Here is a 15,397-nt window from a genome sequence, read left to right as displayed (position 1 = left end):
TAACAATATTTTCGAAAGTCTTTTTTATTTTTTATTTTTTTTTTCTCCTCCTCCTTCTTTGGCTCTTTTTTAAAACGTAACCCAATACTTTGCCACTTTGGTTGAAGAGATTAGGTGTAGCTGTAGGTATAAGGTATTTAAGTAGGTACTCGTTATACACGCGGGATCCCACAAAAAGAAGAAGTAGCGCGTGATCTTTTGTGCGGCGCAAGATATTTCCAGGGCGAAGAATATCGGGGCTCTATGGTGGTCGTGTCGGATTTCAAAACGGGCAAAAAGTGCACACACTGCATCGGTTATACACGCCTACAACGTACGTGCATGCATACGTGAATGTGTGAGCGTGTGTTTATTATACGTATTTATTACTATACCCGTGACGATATTTCTATACGTGTATTTATACGCACACGGCACGTTTTCAGGGGAACGGTGTCGAGATGGATCAGGAAAGATCAGGCTGATAATCTAAATGGAAAAATTGAATTGAATTGCAGGGTACAATAAAGGGATTCGGGCATATTTGGCTACCCGTATAACGACCGGTAATGGCTGTAATCTGATCACAAATACGTTCCTTCTTCTTCTCTCGTCTCTTCCTTCTTTCATTCTTTTTTTTTTTTTTTTTTTCATTTTACTTTTTTATCTTACCTCTGCTAGCGAGCAGGGAAAAAGAAAGGAAATGAGAAAGGAAAACAACGATACGATTAATTTGGTGTAGCATTTCCTTGCTTCTTTCACCCGATGTATATTGTGTAGAAAAATTACATTCGCCCGACTTGATATTTATTTGATAATAAAAAAAGATCCTTTTCATCCGTTCTTTTCGAATACCGAAAATCATCGCTGAACAATTTTTGAAAAATAATAACGACGGATGGGCGTTTAACTGTAAAATATTTTTCATCGGAGCAAACGAAAGGTACAAAAAAAAAAAAAAAACTGTAAAATGGTCTATATAACTTTACGATGAAATTTTGATAAAGCTGTAACGAAACGTTTCGTGATTTTTCTTCTTTTTTCTTTTTTGTGTTTCCTTATTCACAGCGTGATGTGAATCTTTTATTTCAGTCGAATATTTCCTGCACGCGTCGCAATTGCACCGATTAACGAAAAATGTCGTGAAAAAATGAATGGTAATTGAGTTTAAAAAGATGCAAATAAAATTTCTTCAAAATTGAAGGATCATGTAGAGGAAAAACTTCAACTTATCGGAGGAAAAACTCAAAGTCGAGGAGGAATATTTTGCAAGGGATAGACATCTACCGATGATGGCGGGAACTGAGATGCATTCTCAAACACCGAGGGTTGGAAATTTTTGTAACAGATGGTGCCAGTGCCCATCCACGTGGCTGCGGGACCGAAATCTAAAAATAGAGAAAAATTTATGGGCCTTTAACGGAACGACACAGCAGCGGCATTCCGTCCCGAGTCGTAAAGGAATCATTGCATACATCCTAGGACTTGTTTTATTTGTTAATTTAAAATATTCAGCGTGCCATGACGTAAAGCATATCGAACGAAGGGCGAAAGTCTTTTCTCTCGTTTTCTTCTTCTTATTATTATTATTATTATTGTTGTTGTTGTGATTTTATTGACACAGCATTTCGGCAATTATAATCTTCTATGGAAGCTTTTTAATGCATTCGTACGTTTATATACCTACTAATTATAATTTTTGTTAGAAAGCTATTCCGTGATTCCCTTACCTATGCAGGGGATTTAATTAAATGCCGAGTGTAATTACAAATTTGTACAAGTTTCAACGTAATTTATAACGTCTGTAATAATTTGATAACGCGTGTAATCGGAACGGGAATTTGATATGAATTCTAATAAACATTGTCTGAATGTGTAAAAATTATACTTCCGAGGTTGTGCTACAATATTTACGTACTATAGACTTTATTAGACGAATGAATTTTTTCGATTTTCTCAATTTCACGAACGTGCAGAGAAGAGGCGACGATCCAACAAGGAGCAATTTAAAAACTTAAATCCGAAGCTTGAAAAAGCAACCAAAAACAGTAGCGTAGAAAATTGTTAATATTTTATTTTAGTTTTTCTCTTCTACTCGCGATGTTAATTATTATTTTCGTCTTATTTTAAAATAATTCTTGATGCAGGATTTAGGAATTTGGGAAAGATTTCTTTTGGGGTGATAAAGAAAACTCATGGTATAATTTCATTTCACACAATTTATTGTATATTTGTAGTTAGAAGTCATAAAACGATGAGAACACACATAATTATCAATAGGAGATTGGATCATGCTGTCCAAGAAACAAAACGACACAAAAAGATGAATAACATACGAGACGAATCATGAGATTCGAACGAAAAAATCAAAAATCAACCAAAACTAAGAAAAAAAAAGCTACAGTGTGCGTAATAAAATAATTAAACGAATTACGTTTATAAAATAGTACATATGTTATATATAGGCGTATACGAAAAATCACAAAACGTTAAATAAATGGTGCATAATAAGAGTTTTAAAAAACAAAATAGAAGACGAACTCGAAATCCTTGAGAGAAAATATTTCCTTTAAAATACAAAAGCATATAGCAAACGAAGACAATTTTGACACACGTGAATTCAATTATTATTTTCTGATATCAATCTGATTGGGTCAGCCGACTCTCGATTCAGATCGTTAATTATCTAGATATCACAAAACAACGTCGAGCCAAGTTTTTCATTATCCTATAAGTCCTTATTAACGAATATTATTCATTACATCTAGCGTTATAATTTTAGTCTTATATAATTTTGTAATAAAATCCTTATGATTTTTAGTATCACAGTTTCAATATTCATATCTCTATCTCTCTCTCTCTCCCTCTCTCTGTCTCTTAAAAGCTACAAAAGAACATTCTTCTTTTTATCTCATCTAGCCTAATATCACATGATTGGAAGACAGTTTATCATATTTTCTAATTCTAATGTACAAAAATTTTCGTTCTCCGAATTTCAAGCTTCTTATCCATCGCAGAATTTCCGTACATCAAATCGTTTATCACGTATGACAGTAATCGTCGATCATTTTATCTCTGAATCATTAAGCTATTATCACAGTTGAATCGTACGTATAATAAAAATTATATTGATGATAATTAAACTATTTCCAATTGCACCTTATATTATCATAGAAAATCACTCCTCAATTATTTAAAATTATATGTATTAATGTATGTATATACCTAATTTTTCATCACAGAATTTTCATGTTTATACAATATGCACTGGGCGGCCTTGTCGGCGAACGATACAATTTTACACGTTCGCCTATTATTCGTTTACTTAAAATATATGAATTTAACGTTAAAAACTACACCGAAAAATTATCGATCAGAAGCTAATATCACAGTTCACGACTTATGCTTAAACCGCATAAATCTTTAACCATTTTATAATACCTACACACAAGTAATATGTGTATTGAGAATCAAAAAGAAGAACTGAATCATTTTCATTATCAATTACAAACGCAGTTAAAGCTTGAGCAATATTGCAGGTGATTTATACGCTTATTCTAAACACTAAATCTACTCGCTAAGCGATAACTATTGCTAAATCTAAGCTAATCTAAAAAGTTGATGAAATAAAAAAAGGATGAGAAAAGAATGGTGACTTTTCGGTAAATCTTTGTCCATAAGTAACGTACAATAAATTGACATGTTCACGCTACACACGACATAAATTCGATTCACCGTAATTATCGATAGGCTTACGATTAAAGTTGTTTAACCAGATGTCGACGAAATTCTGATTAGAGTACGAATATCAATGAGTTTTGAAAATATAGTAGAATATAGTAGAGTTTTTCTTCTCTCAAGCAAATTATTTTCAAGTCACTATTACAGCCGAGAAGGCTCAAGTAAAGCTGTTCGATATCACATTTCGGTTCTTACTTCATCCTCCTCCTCCTCCTCCTCCTTCCCGAATCATCATCTTCACTGAACTCGGGCCTGGATCTCGCGGAGCTCGTTGAGCAGGTTGTCATCAACGACGTTGGCCAGTTCCCGAAGGGTGTAAGTCATGCCGGACCGGACCCAACGCACCTGAGAGTCGTTGACCCGGTTTTCGTTGGCGGCGTTCTGCCAGTCGACGGCCTCATCGCTGGTGGAACAAGGGTGCTTCCCGATCCTTTTAAGCCACAGCTTGACCCTCGCGACGACAGCACTCTTTGCGCGATGAACGGACGGGCCCCAAAAGCGGGCCTTATCTCGCCGCGCATCGGGGTCAACGAGCGACGATCGAACTTCGACGGCGCACATTTCAAGGCTCGAAATTCGCGACGGGAGAAGATTACGATTAACGTCCGGACAGAAATCAGTGGGGAAAATTTTCCTACGATGCAGCTAATTCTGCGCCGCGGAAATCTAACGGCTAATATACGGCGATCAGGCTCGGTCTCGGTGATCGAATGAGCCGCTCTATGAGGCCCCGGGGCCTTATATAGCCGCGCCGGCGCCTGCGCGATGCATCTAGCTGCAGCAGAAGCATGCGAGGGCATGCGCCGCGGGGCCCGGGCGGAGAAAAATACGCGGGGCCTGACGGCGCGGCGCGCGCTGCGCAACTTCAGGGTCGAGCCTGCCTCTTCTTTGTGTCGCGGCTCGCGCAGAGCACGCGGCCAACGCGCACGGTAGCCGGCGCATGCGCGGCACAAGCTTGGCGCGGGTGCGGAGGGGGGGGAGGGACGCGGGGCCCGGACCCGCAACTTGTGCCCGGAGCGAGCCCCCCCCCCCCCCCCGACCGAGGGATGGGGCCCGAGGCGACGGCTACGCCGATGAGGAAGGACGGAGGAAGGACTCGTGCGCCGAGTAAGGAGAACGAGGGAGAGAGAAAAATTGAAGAGATTGGCGAGGAGGAGGAGGAGGAGGAGGAGGAGGGAGGTTTATAACGCAACGTACGATCTGTCGAGGATTTACTTGCAGTACTTATGGATGGTGGGGAGAAAACTGGGGTCTCGACTTGATGTTACTGTAAGAATAATTAGGTGTACATACACGAATGAAAGATTGTTGAACAAGATGCATTTACTTATCTACGATATCGTGAATTATTACTCGCATTGTGCGTTGCAGGTTTCAGAGATTATTGAAAAGTGATCGACGGATATTTTTTATAGCAAATAAGATATGGGATAAGAGGTTTTTTGGTAGATCAGAGGTAGCATTGTTACCGATTTATTAACTTATGGTATTATACTCGATACGTTGCGGATTTAGACTCATGATTCATGGATGTCATGGGCGTGGTTTGGATCTTTATGTAGGGACTCGAAACTTAAGTTTTTGATAAATTAACTGAATTTTGCGTAGATCCAGAACTTCGCATTCTAAGTTCTCAAATATGAAGAATTTAATAAGTGTCGCAAAAACGATGTTGCTTGATACTGTAAATGGAAAAGCGAATTGAACGGTAATTCGTGAAAATGAAAAACCTAAACCATGTATTACTCGTATTTCGAAAATCTTCCGCATATTGTTGATCAGGGTATACAATTAACGAATGTTTACACTCGCGTAGGAGGAAAAAGCGGATGAATAATCGCAAAGAATAACGGTAAATTCACCGCCAGATTTCTGCAGCGACATGTTCGTAACGAAGCAATTTATCAAGACCACACGTTCTTACAAGAATTTCAAAGCACAAACACGAACTCACGTACCAAAGATTTTTTAAATGCTTAATTGGAGAATGACACTGCTCGTGTGTATAATTTATATCGTAGCGATAAATAAAATTCTCCCCGTACTCGCCGGCGGTCTTACAGGCAATAAATAATAATCCGCATATACCGGTAATTACGGCCTCCTGATATCTCGGTATAAATGCATGTAAATATACACATATTCATACAACGAATCGATTCGCTATTTGCATGATGAAAATATGCGTCTCGGGGGTTTCGCCGAGAGCAAGAGGCGAGTGCATCTCGTAATATTCGCTTGCGGGACGATGATGGGTGTGTCGGTAATCACGTTTCAACCTCCAAGGAAATTGATTTCTCGCAAGCTCGCCGAGTTTCGTACCTACATCTTCGCGCGAGGAAAATTCATTGTTCGAATCCGAAGTCGATGACGGGAATTAAAAAAAATTTTCTATCTTGGTATAGGTTCGAGTGTCTGTATCGATAAGTAAGATAAAATAAAAAATACACCTGTATAGAAATAAGAAGGTCGTAATAAATAACGACTCGTTGAGTTCTTCAAGCGTCAACGAACCTTACGCCCATTTGTTTACATGCTCTTTCGTCATTCTGGTCGATTGCCAAACGAGTTTACAGATCGTTCGTTGAATACCCAGGCAACCTGCGAAACTAGGTCAAGGGCACTCACTCCTGTTCGATAACCTCGCGATTCGCGGTCGTTGTCACGATTATCGGTGAATCGGAGTGTTTGTAATACTTTTTCAGCCGTAGACTCTGATTTGAAATTTTGTGACGATTCAACGCGGGATATTAAAAACGTTGCCGGGCTAGGTGCGAGTTTCGGCTAAACGTAAAGCCGGGATTTCGTTGAAAATTTTATCTTGTGAAACGACGCTGATCTTTTATAATCAACGAATCTTGGGAGTAAGTTATTTATTATCCATGAATCCGTGAGTATAAAATTTGAATATATATTATTACGATTATATGATTTCATTCACGATGTCTTCTCGTATTTTGAAAATGGTTAAAACTCCGAATGTACGTAGTTATGATGTTGGAAAGTTTCTGGACCGAATCGTCCGCTCGATTTTATAGTACGAGAAAAATTGGATCAAAATATGTCAAAACTTATTTTTTTTTTTAGGTATTATTTTTCAATTAATATAGCTAAGTTGATATAAACTTTGCAATAAATATCTGATCAGTGAAACCTTTCATTTGGATTCCCAAAATCTGGTCAAATTTTTGGATTTTTTTTTTTTTTTCAACTTGGAAATTTGGGTTATCGTTAGAAAAGATCGGTCATAATGAACGAAAATCGTCCGGAGCTTTCATCACCCGGACTGATAACGTAATTTGAATTTGCACAAGGGTGGCGGACTCGAGGTGGTGAGACGGGGTTGAATTTCCGAATTTGACAAACTTCGAATTACTTGGTGGCGAATCTTGAAGTAAAGAAATCAAACTTTTACGAAACAACAAAGTTTCGAATGTTCGGAATGCCGAAGGCTCAAAGTTCCGAAATGCGAGAAGATAAGAAAATTCAAGCCAAGATAGAGCAAAGTTCGGTAAAATTAAAACATCCTCACACAGCGTAGTTTCCCAAACGAGTGGGTGTAAAAAATCAGAATGACCAGAACTCCGAACTGAAAATATCGAAAATCAAAACCCCAAAGAAAGATCAAAGCGACGAAATATCACAAAGCCAAAAATTGACGGAACCGAAAATCTTCGATCATCCGGAATTTCAGTGTTTCGGATTTTCAAGTTTTCTCATTTTCACACATCCGGAACTTCGACACCTCGGAATTACGCCCCTTTGAAATTTTCCACTCTCGTGATTTGTTGTCTCGTCCAAGTTTGATTTCTTAACCTCGAGTCCCCCCCCTCCCAGTAAAAAAATCAAAATTAGTCGCTTACGGAGCTTTCGGAGCTTTTACAAATTTGGAATTCGAATCCCGCCGTAAGCCGGAGGTCCTCGCGCATGTACTTTTAGATCCCTGACCCACCCCACGCCGGCATCTGTCAGCCTGTGTGCGGTGGGTGCGAAGGAGTCCCCGTGCGTGAGGGGCGCGTGCTTGCGTGTGCGTGCAGCGTGCGTGGAGTCGCGGCAGCTGGAGATTCGCGCGTGAGAACTCGGTGGCACGGAGGTTCCCTGGTTTCGTCGCCACCTGTCCTCGGCTCGCCTTCGAAACCCCCGCCTCTTCGCCCCTCGGCTCGCCTCCCCGCGTCTTGACGAAGCTTCGTTATGTGTATCGGAATACGGGAAGGAAGCGTGCTTGAAACGTGGTGGTCGTGTGCGAGGAGCGTGCAGGGAGGAAGGAGGCCCCAGAACCGCGTCACCTTTTTCATATGTTATGCATCTTTTTCCTTTTTTTCTTTTTTTTTTTCATTTTTTCTTCTCTCCCTTTCCTCTTCTCCATTCCCGTTTCCGTGTTCCTCGTTTTCGTTTCACTTTTCTTCACTTTTCTCACGGTTCATCCGTCTCCAATCTTTCCGAACCGGATTATTACCCACGATCTATGAAGATGGATCGTTATTTTTTTTTTTTTTTCCTTTTCTCAACTTCGCGATCGTTTTTATCTTTCACCGAAGGAACGAGAGAGTGAGGGAAGTTATTACGATCACGCCGAGAGTTAAAAGTTTACTTTTTACTAAACCTCGACGTTTCAAGAACCGAGAATCACCGCTACATTTTTCACATGGCTTCGAAGAAGAAAAAACTAAAGAAGATCGAGAAATTCTGGTGAATCCGCAATACTAAATTTATACAATTCAAACACACATTAATTGACTTTGACCTTTTTTTTTTTTTATAATGACACGATTCACCGTATTAACGACGGATTATTAACAGCGTATTTAATGGCGACTTTGCAGGTTTAAAATGTTGCGTTTTTATCACGTTATTTAATCTTTAAATTCCTTTTGTGCCCGTCAATCACGTCGCGTCGCCGGGCGCGATTTGTAAACGCTTGATTCGCTGATTGCAAAAGAGAGCGAATCACATACACGATTAAATGGCAATTCCGCATATATTATATATACATGTATATAATAATATTACAGCTATTCAGCGTATTTTGCATCGGGTAACACGTCTTGAATTTTTCAATGACATTTCACTTCCGACGTGCAAAACTTCCGCCTTTTACTCCAATTCGTTCGTTACCTTCTTGTACATCACAAATGCGGAAAAAGTGTTTTGAAAAACAATAAAAGAGAAGAAATTTTTGACAGGTAATTTACAGGTTAAAAAAAAAGCGGCCTTGTACAATTTCAATTTTATATCGTTAACCGGTTACCTAGAGATTTTTGCTATAAAAAATAGAAAATTAAAAAAATATTTACTGGAAAAAAATTGCTTAAATTTGATCGTCAAGTATGGAATTAAATTTCATTTTACACACTGTGACGCATACGCTAATTATCGTTCATATATAAAGACGGATGAAAATTTTGTGACATGCAATAATTAAAGATATTTACGAAAGAATCGCAACAACATTTTTCATTTCAAATCTTGTCCGGTGTAAATACGGGATTTAGAAGAAAGAAGAATGAAAGAAATACAGATTCGTTCGAATAAGAAATCACAGATAGATAAGGTGTAGTTAAAAGTACCGCGAGTTTATTTTTATAAATCTCCTTTACTTCCAGTTTAAATAAGAATTGCGATTCCATTTTGCGCTGAAGAGTTTCATACGTAATCGTACAAGCGTACAGAGATGACGTTGATGTCTGTTGCGGTGAAAAGAATGAAATAAATAAATTCGCTTTTTAAAAGTCTTACAAAAAATTTCAGCTGTATTACATATACATATAACATGAGCAGTTACGAAAGCGTTTCTATTACCGCACGCAACAGCGGAATTTCGATCCCGCAGAGCTGTTTTCTGCAGAGGATCACGCGGCGTTATCTCAACGTCTGGATCTGTAGCTCGGATGAAATCCAGAGACAGTTCGTTCGCGTCTGCAGGGTCGCTTAATTGGCTCCTTTGACGCGCGTTCAGGGATCGCGTCATCTTTCAAAACGATCACGAGCCGCAGTTTCGAGCCTCGATCTCCTTCCTGCGGCTGTTTCGCTGATTTTTTATTACCGAAAGCAGATTTTCTTACGTTTCATAATTAATGCACAATATTATTCGCAATTAGCTTTTCCCAGTTTTGCCTGATCGTAAAAACTCGAAGAACTTACGTATCTTTATCGAACAGAAGTAAGTTTTTTAAGGACGACTAAATGAACGTTTTTATAAGTCTTCAGGATTCATTGAGTCGAGTTTGAAAGCAGTGATGAATTTCTGCGTCAATTCGTCGTAGACAAAATCATCGAACAAAGTTCTCTTCGTCAAGTAGGTAAAATTGTTGGACTTTCAAAATTCTGGGCCTGATGGTTATTAAATTTCAAAGTTTGCTGGGTCATTGAGAAAGTTTTTGTACTCTTGCGTATCATCGGATCATCATTTCTTGTATCAAAAAAATTCTTTCTTTTTTTTTTGACACATTTTGTTTGAAGATTCACTTCCACCCGCATTACTCGGATTGCCCTTACATTTGTATGTAAAATATTGTACATATTATACCGTACGAATAATTGATCACGATAATATATTCGTATAATCGTAATGAAAATCGTTGTAACAGCATCTTGGAAATAGTATTCTTTGTTTTTTCTTGTCATTCCTTCTTGTGCTTTTAATAAATTTTTTCAGGCGCACTTACACAGTTGTAACTCAAAGTTCCACGCAGAAATAAAGTCTTGTATTTTATAAAATATACGATTATTTGCGTTGAGTCGAAGAGTGACCAGATGCGACGGTAACTTGTCTCGCAGAGTTTTACGACGGACTATTATTTACGTGCGCAAATCAATGCGCCAAAGTATCGTCTCTGGGATTTTAACGAGCTTGCGCAAGCGTGCAAGCGTGTAAAGTCTTGTAACGTTGGTTGGTCGGAAACGCCGTGAATTACACGGAATCTCGTTGAATCGTCGAACGATTTGGTCACATCTGTGAATTTTAGTATTTTTCCCGCAACTGCGCTCCGCCCGTAAAACGTACGGAAAATGATATCGGCCGTGCGCAGAATGCGCACAGGCAGTTTAAACCTGAATTACAGAGGTGTCGAGGTACTTTACGACGTTATTGAAATTCGCATTAAATGCTGCGCGCGTCGCCCGTCGAATAATATCGATAACTTCTTCTCGTAACTTACGCGAGTCGTGTTAAAAACCATTTGCGCACATGACGAAGCCGCCTGGCGATTATAAACGAAATCCAGCGACGAATGTATTCGCTCAGAATTTATATCACGTTACTCAGCCGATCTGTCGCCGTAGGCCCAAAATTAAACATTTTCGAACACGCCGGATTTGGGACTGCTATCATTTAACCAGTTCGCGGGAATCAACGACCCCGCCAATTAATTGTCACCAGGTATAAAAATATCCCCGCGGCGTGAATTCCGTGCGCATATTTATTTATTTATTTATTTTTTTATTTCTTCACCTCGCGCACCACGTTCGCATAATAATTCCATAAAGTACGAACCGTATCGCTTCTTCTTTTCGACGTACAATATTCGTTTTTGTCACTTTATTTGCTCACATTACGCGCGTTGATCGTTTCGATCGCAGATCGCGTCGCCGCGGGCGGCACGCGATATTTTCTATAATTAATTCCAACTTCCTTAGATAAATTTCTTCGCCTTTATCGTCTCTGTAATAACATCGTACAGAACCCAGAAAAAATTCGACATTCACACGCGACGCTGTTATTACATATGTTTGTTATAAAGCTGCTGAGGAGGTCGGTTATGCAAACTAATCAGTCACACTAATTCCGGCTGATTCGTCGTTTTTACTTTCATTCTCTACAATATAGTTTTACCATTCTTTGTTTTTTCATCGTTTTTTTTTTTTTTTTTTTTAGCTAACAAATATCGTCACGCTGTCGAATATTTTTCGTTCTCAATGTAGAAATTCTATCGCAAATACTCGGGAATTCAATTCCTTATTACACATATACGCAATAGCAAATCTGCGTGTCTGACCACCCGTTGTTTTTACCACTGCACCGCATTCTTATATTTTATAGCGGAATTTCAAAGGCCGCCGGTCAGTTTTTTTTTTTTTTTTTTTTTCTCCACACCAATCATCGACGAAATGACAAACAATTTTTACTACCTTATAATACATGCATAATCAATTTCCAGTTTTACATACATTTATTGCACACGATTGTTTTATTTGTTATTTATTTTTCTTCCATCATCCGATCGACTGCTCATTTTACTCTTTTATTTCGTCTCTGCTGGAAATTTAGCGGACTTTCGATGTACGGATTTTGAAATCAAAGTGTCACTGAATCGGTAAGATATTTTTCCGAAAAGTGTGAAGAAAAATTTTACGAACTCAGCAGAGTTATTTTTGTCTATAATTTTCAACAAAAAATTTAAATTCAGTTGAAGTAATTATAGCCGTATACGTACATAGTATAGAATTACTTGCGAAATTCGTACCCATTAACAAATATTTTTCTTTTCAATTACCTGACGTGTATGTATATATATATATATATATATATATATTATAAATCAGTAAGCAGATTGTTTATTTCGTTCCTATCGAAACGAAAATTTTATTATTCAATGATTGAACTGTCTTTTCCTAACGTCACGTTCCAACGATCAACGTCATTCGCTGCCGCGACGCGTATCATCAAAAATCGTTTGCCTAATAATTATTCCAGGTGAATATAATTCGAACGAAGCTTGTTACTAATTACAAAAGTCATACGTGATGCATCAGCGGCTCCCATAATTAGACTTGCCATATATTGACGCGGACGGTAACGCTTGAGTGCCGATATGTGTAAGTATATGGTATATAATATTATAATCGACGTGTGTAACGCCCGACAGCCAAAACGAATCGACCTACTGCACCGTAACGTGTATCGAAACATACGTGTATATATATATATAACGTTACACGCCACATTCGTAAATGGACAGATTTTTCGTGTGGAAATATTTTTTTTTAACCTACCCCGATCGTCTTCGGCACGGGCAGTAATATATAGCTTGGGTACGGATTTAGACACCCCCACCCCCTCCCCTTCTTTGTATAAGAAAGAGCGGCCCCGGGGGGAGGGGGGAGGGGAGTGGGGGGTGGGTGGATCGGTGCAGTAATTAGACACAGGACGGAAGAGACTCGCGATGATCGAAGAGCGAGAGATCGTTCAGGGTCACAAATCAGCCGAGACAAATCGCTGATTAATCCTCCTCGCTCGGATGTAATATCAGATAATAATCCATCCTTGCTCGGCTAGATGGAACACCAAACCCTTGATGTGTTTTATATATATATATATATATTGTATGCGTGTATGCATGTGTATGTATAGAACGTTACATCTCCGCGCATCCTGCTGCCGCAGCCTTTAACCACCGACTTCATTTACTTTCCTATCACACCTGATCTGTAATTACCAAATTTAATCAAAGTTCCTGTTATTTTCGTCACGAAATAAGAGTACGAAGACATCGTTTACGATTTTTTATCTCCCACCGTTTTTGCGCTGAGTATATTTTTTGTTAATATAATTTTAGGATATTGGAAAAAATCGATATTTCAGTCGCATGGCGTCCATTTTTTCCATTTTTCTAGGGTATCACGAGTGAGGTGTGAATTCATTGAGGATTTAATTTCGCAATGATGTCATGTTGAATTCTTCAAAACGACAAGTTCACTGCAATCCTGATTATAATATGACGCTCAATTTTTATACCGCAATCAATGTTGATTAGCGTACTTTTGACGATTTATGATACGTAGAGTTATGTGAAAAATTTGTCGAAACAAAAACGTGATAAGACGAGATTTAAAAAAAAAAACAGCAGCCTAAGTCAATCGTGTTAAATCTGATAAAAATAAGCCTATGATTTAGATAATTACAACCGATGATTCGGATAACATAACTAGATAATTACGTCCGATGCAGACAATTTTTAATCACTCGTTTCAGCTTTCACTTGTGTCTTTGGTACGACACCTCTTTTTTTTCTAACCTAACTTCACGTCCCTCGAATTCTTCACCCTCACATTTCATTTCTGCTCGATTCTTTTCTTGTCCCAATTTCATTCTACTCGTCTACAACATTCACTTAATAATATAAAATGAAAGAAAATATTGATTTTATCGCGAGACGATAAGATATTCAAAAATTCTACGAAAAAACATCGAACGTTTCGATCGTTTTCGTTTATTTTCACCCCCCCCCCCCCCCCCCCCCCCCCCCTCCCTGCCTGCCTGCCTGCCTGTCTCGTTTCGCTTTTCTCATTGCTTGGTCAACCACGTGTTCAACACGCTCCTTGCGTGTGCTGTGCATGCGCTAGGGTCCAGGTTAAGGACGGAGAGAAGGCGAGAGAGAGGGCGAGAGAGCGGGGGGAGAGAGAGAGAGAGAGGCGAGCAGAGGATACACCCGTGCGCAAAGACCGAATGTAAAGGAGAGGGAAGAGGAGAAGAGAAGAGAAGAGAAGACGAAGACGAAGACGAAGAGCAAAGCATCGAGACCGAAGTCACACCTGCCCGGTTTTCCCACGAGATATAAGGTCCCCCTGCACCGAAGACGCGAGCGGGGATCGGATGGTAGCTGCAACACTTGAAATCGCGCCAATTCCGGACCCCTGGAACGAGAATTCATCCCTGACTATAATATCTGGTCTGCTGAAGAATCATACGGCTGAATGGCGTCTCTTTGTCCTTTGCCCTTCGTATCCGATGGCTGATGTAATTGAGGGACCGATTTCTGACCGGTTGACCGTAGCGAATAGTCGCTAATTTACCGGGGGTGGAGAAGTTTGGTGGAAATTTCATTATTACGGATTCTTTTACGCGGAGGGTTGGTCGCGATGATGCATTTCAGACTTACTTACTTACTTACTTGCTTGCTTGCTTGTAACGTCAAGTTACGAACATGTCCGATTTTCGTTGTTTTGTTTTCTTTTTCTTTTTCTTTTTTTTTTTTTTTTCTTGTCGCCTTGTCTAATAATATAATGGTTTTGGTTACTCGTGTCAAAACTGGTAATATTCGATGTTAACTGATTGACAAAATAATGTACAATTACATTGACGAAGAATGGGGAACATGGTATGAGAAAAATCTTCCTTATCTTTGACTTGAGAGATGTTATCTTGATTTTGAAAATATGCATGAATGTCGTATTGCGAGCTGTAAATATGGATCAAAGATGTTGAAAATTTTTGAAAAGTTTTTATTGTACGATATTCTCGTTCCATTCGATACTATCAGTGGCAGTTCAGTACCATTTTCAGGGGGTACGCTAATTTATTGACTGTAACAAAAAACATTCTTTCGAAACAGAAGAAAACGAATAGCAAATTTGATCACATGCGATAACATATATCTCAAGACAACAAACGTACTTTGTTAAAATAAAAAAAAAAAAAATATAGTAATTACACCTATCTGCACGTGTATTGTACTTGAACCTTGATATTCAATCGTTGCGTGTATAAATCGAAGGACGCGAATCTGCAGGCAATAACCGTGCTAATGAAAACATATCCAAAGTTACAAAAACAAACGCATGAAACAAAAATAGAAAAATTTTACGTAAAAAAGTTGAATAACGTGTGTGCGAACCGACGCGATGTTTTTAATTATAACACATTTTTACCAGCTGAGCAAACGTGGCGGACATCGGATCG

At 39.0% G+C, this 15,397-nt stretch overlaps 1 protein-coding gene across 18 annotated transcripts in view; it reads left to right on the top strand.

Annotated features, from left to right (window-relative positions):
• The window catches only part of LOC124188063 (tubulin monoglutamylase TTLL4-like), a 193,458-nt gene that overhangs the window by 118,072 nt on the left and 59,989 nt on the right, over window positions 1-15,397 (top strand). Inside the window, exon 1 of one of the 18 annotated variants that reach the window (XM_046580381.1) lies at window positions 4,917-4,989. The exons of the other annotated variants lie outside the window; for them this stretch is intronic. The gene's annotated coding sequence lies outside the window, so the exon portion shown is untranslated. Of the gene's footprint in view, window positions 1-4,916; window positions 4,990-15,397 lie in introns of those variants that run through there. 18 annotated transcript variants of the gene reach the window in all.

The sequence above is a fragment of the Neodiprion fabricii genome, chromosome 1 (genome assembly GCF_021155785.1).
Source record: "Neodiprion fabricii isolate iyNeoFabr1 chromosome 1, iyNeoFabr1.1, whole genome shotgun sequence".
Taxonomy (NCBI): domain Eukaryota; kingdom Metazoa; phylum Arthropoda; class Insecta; order Hymenoptera; family Diprionidae; genus Neodiprion; species Neodiprion fabricii.
This window is presented reverse-complemented; position numbering and strand designations above follow the sequence as displayed.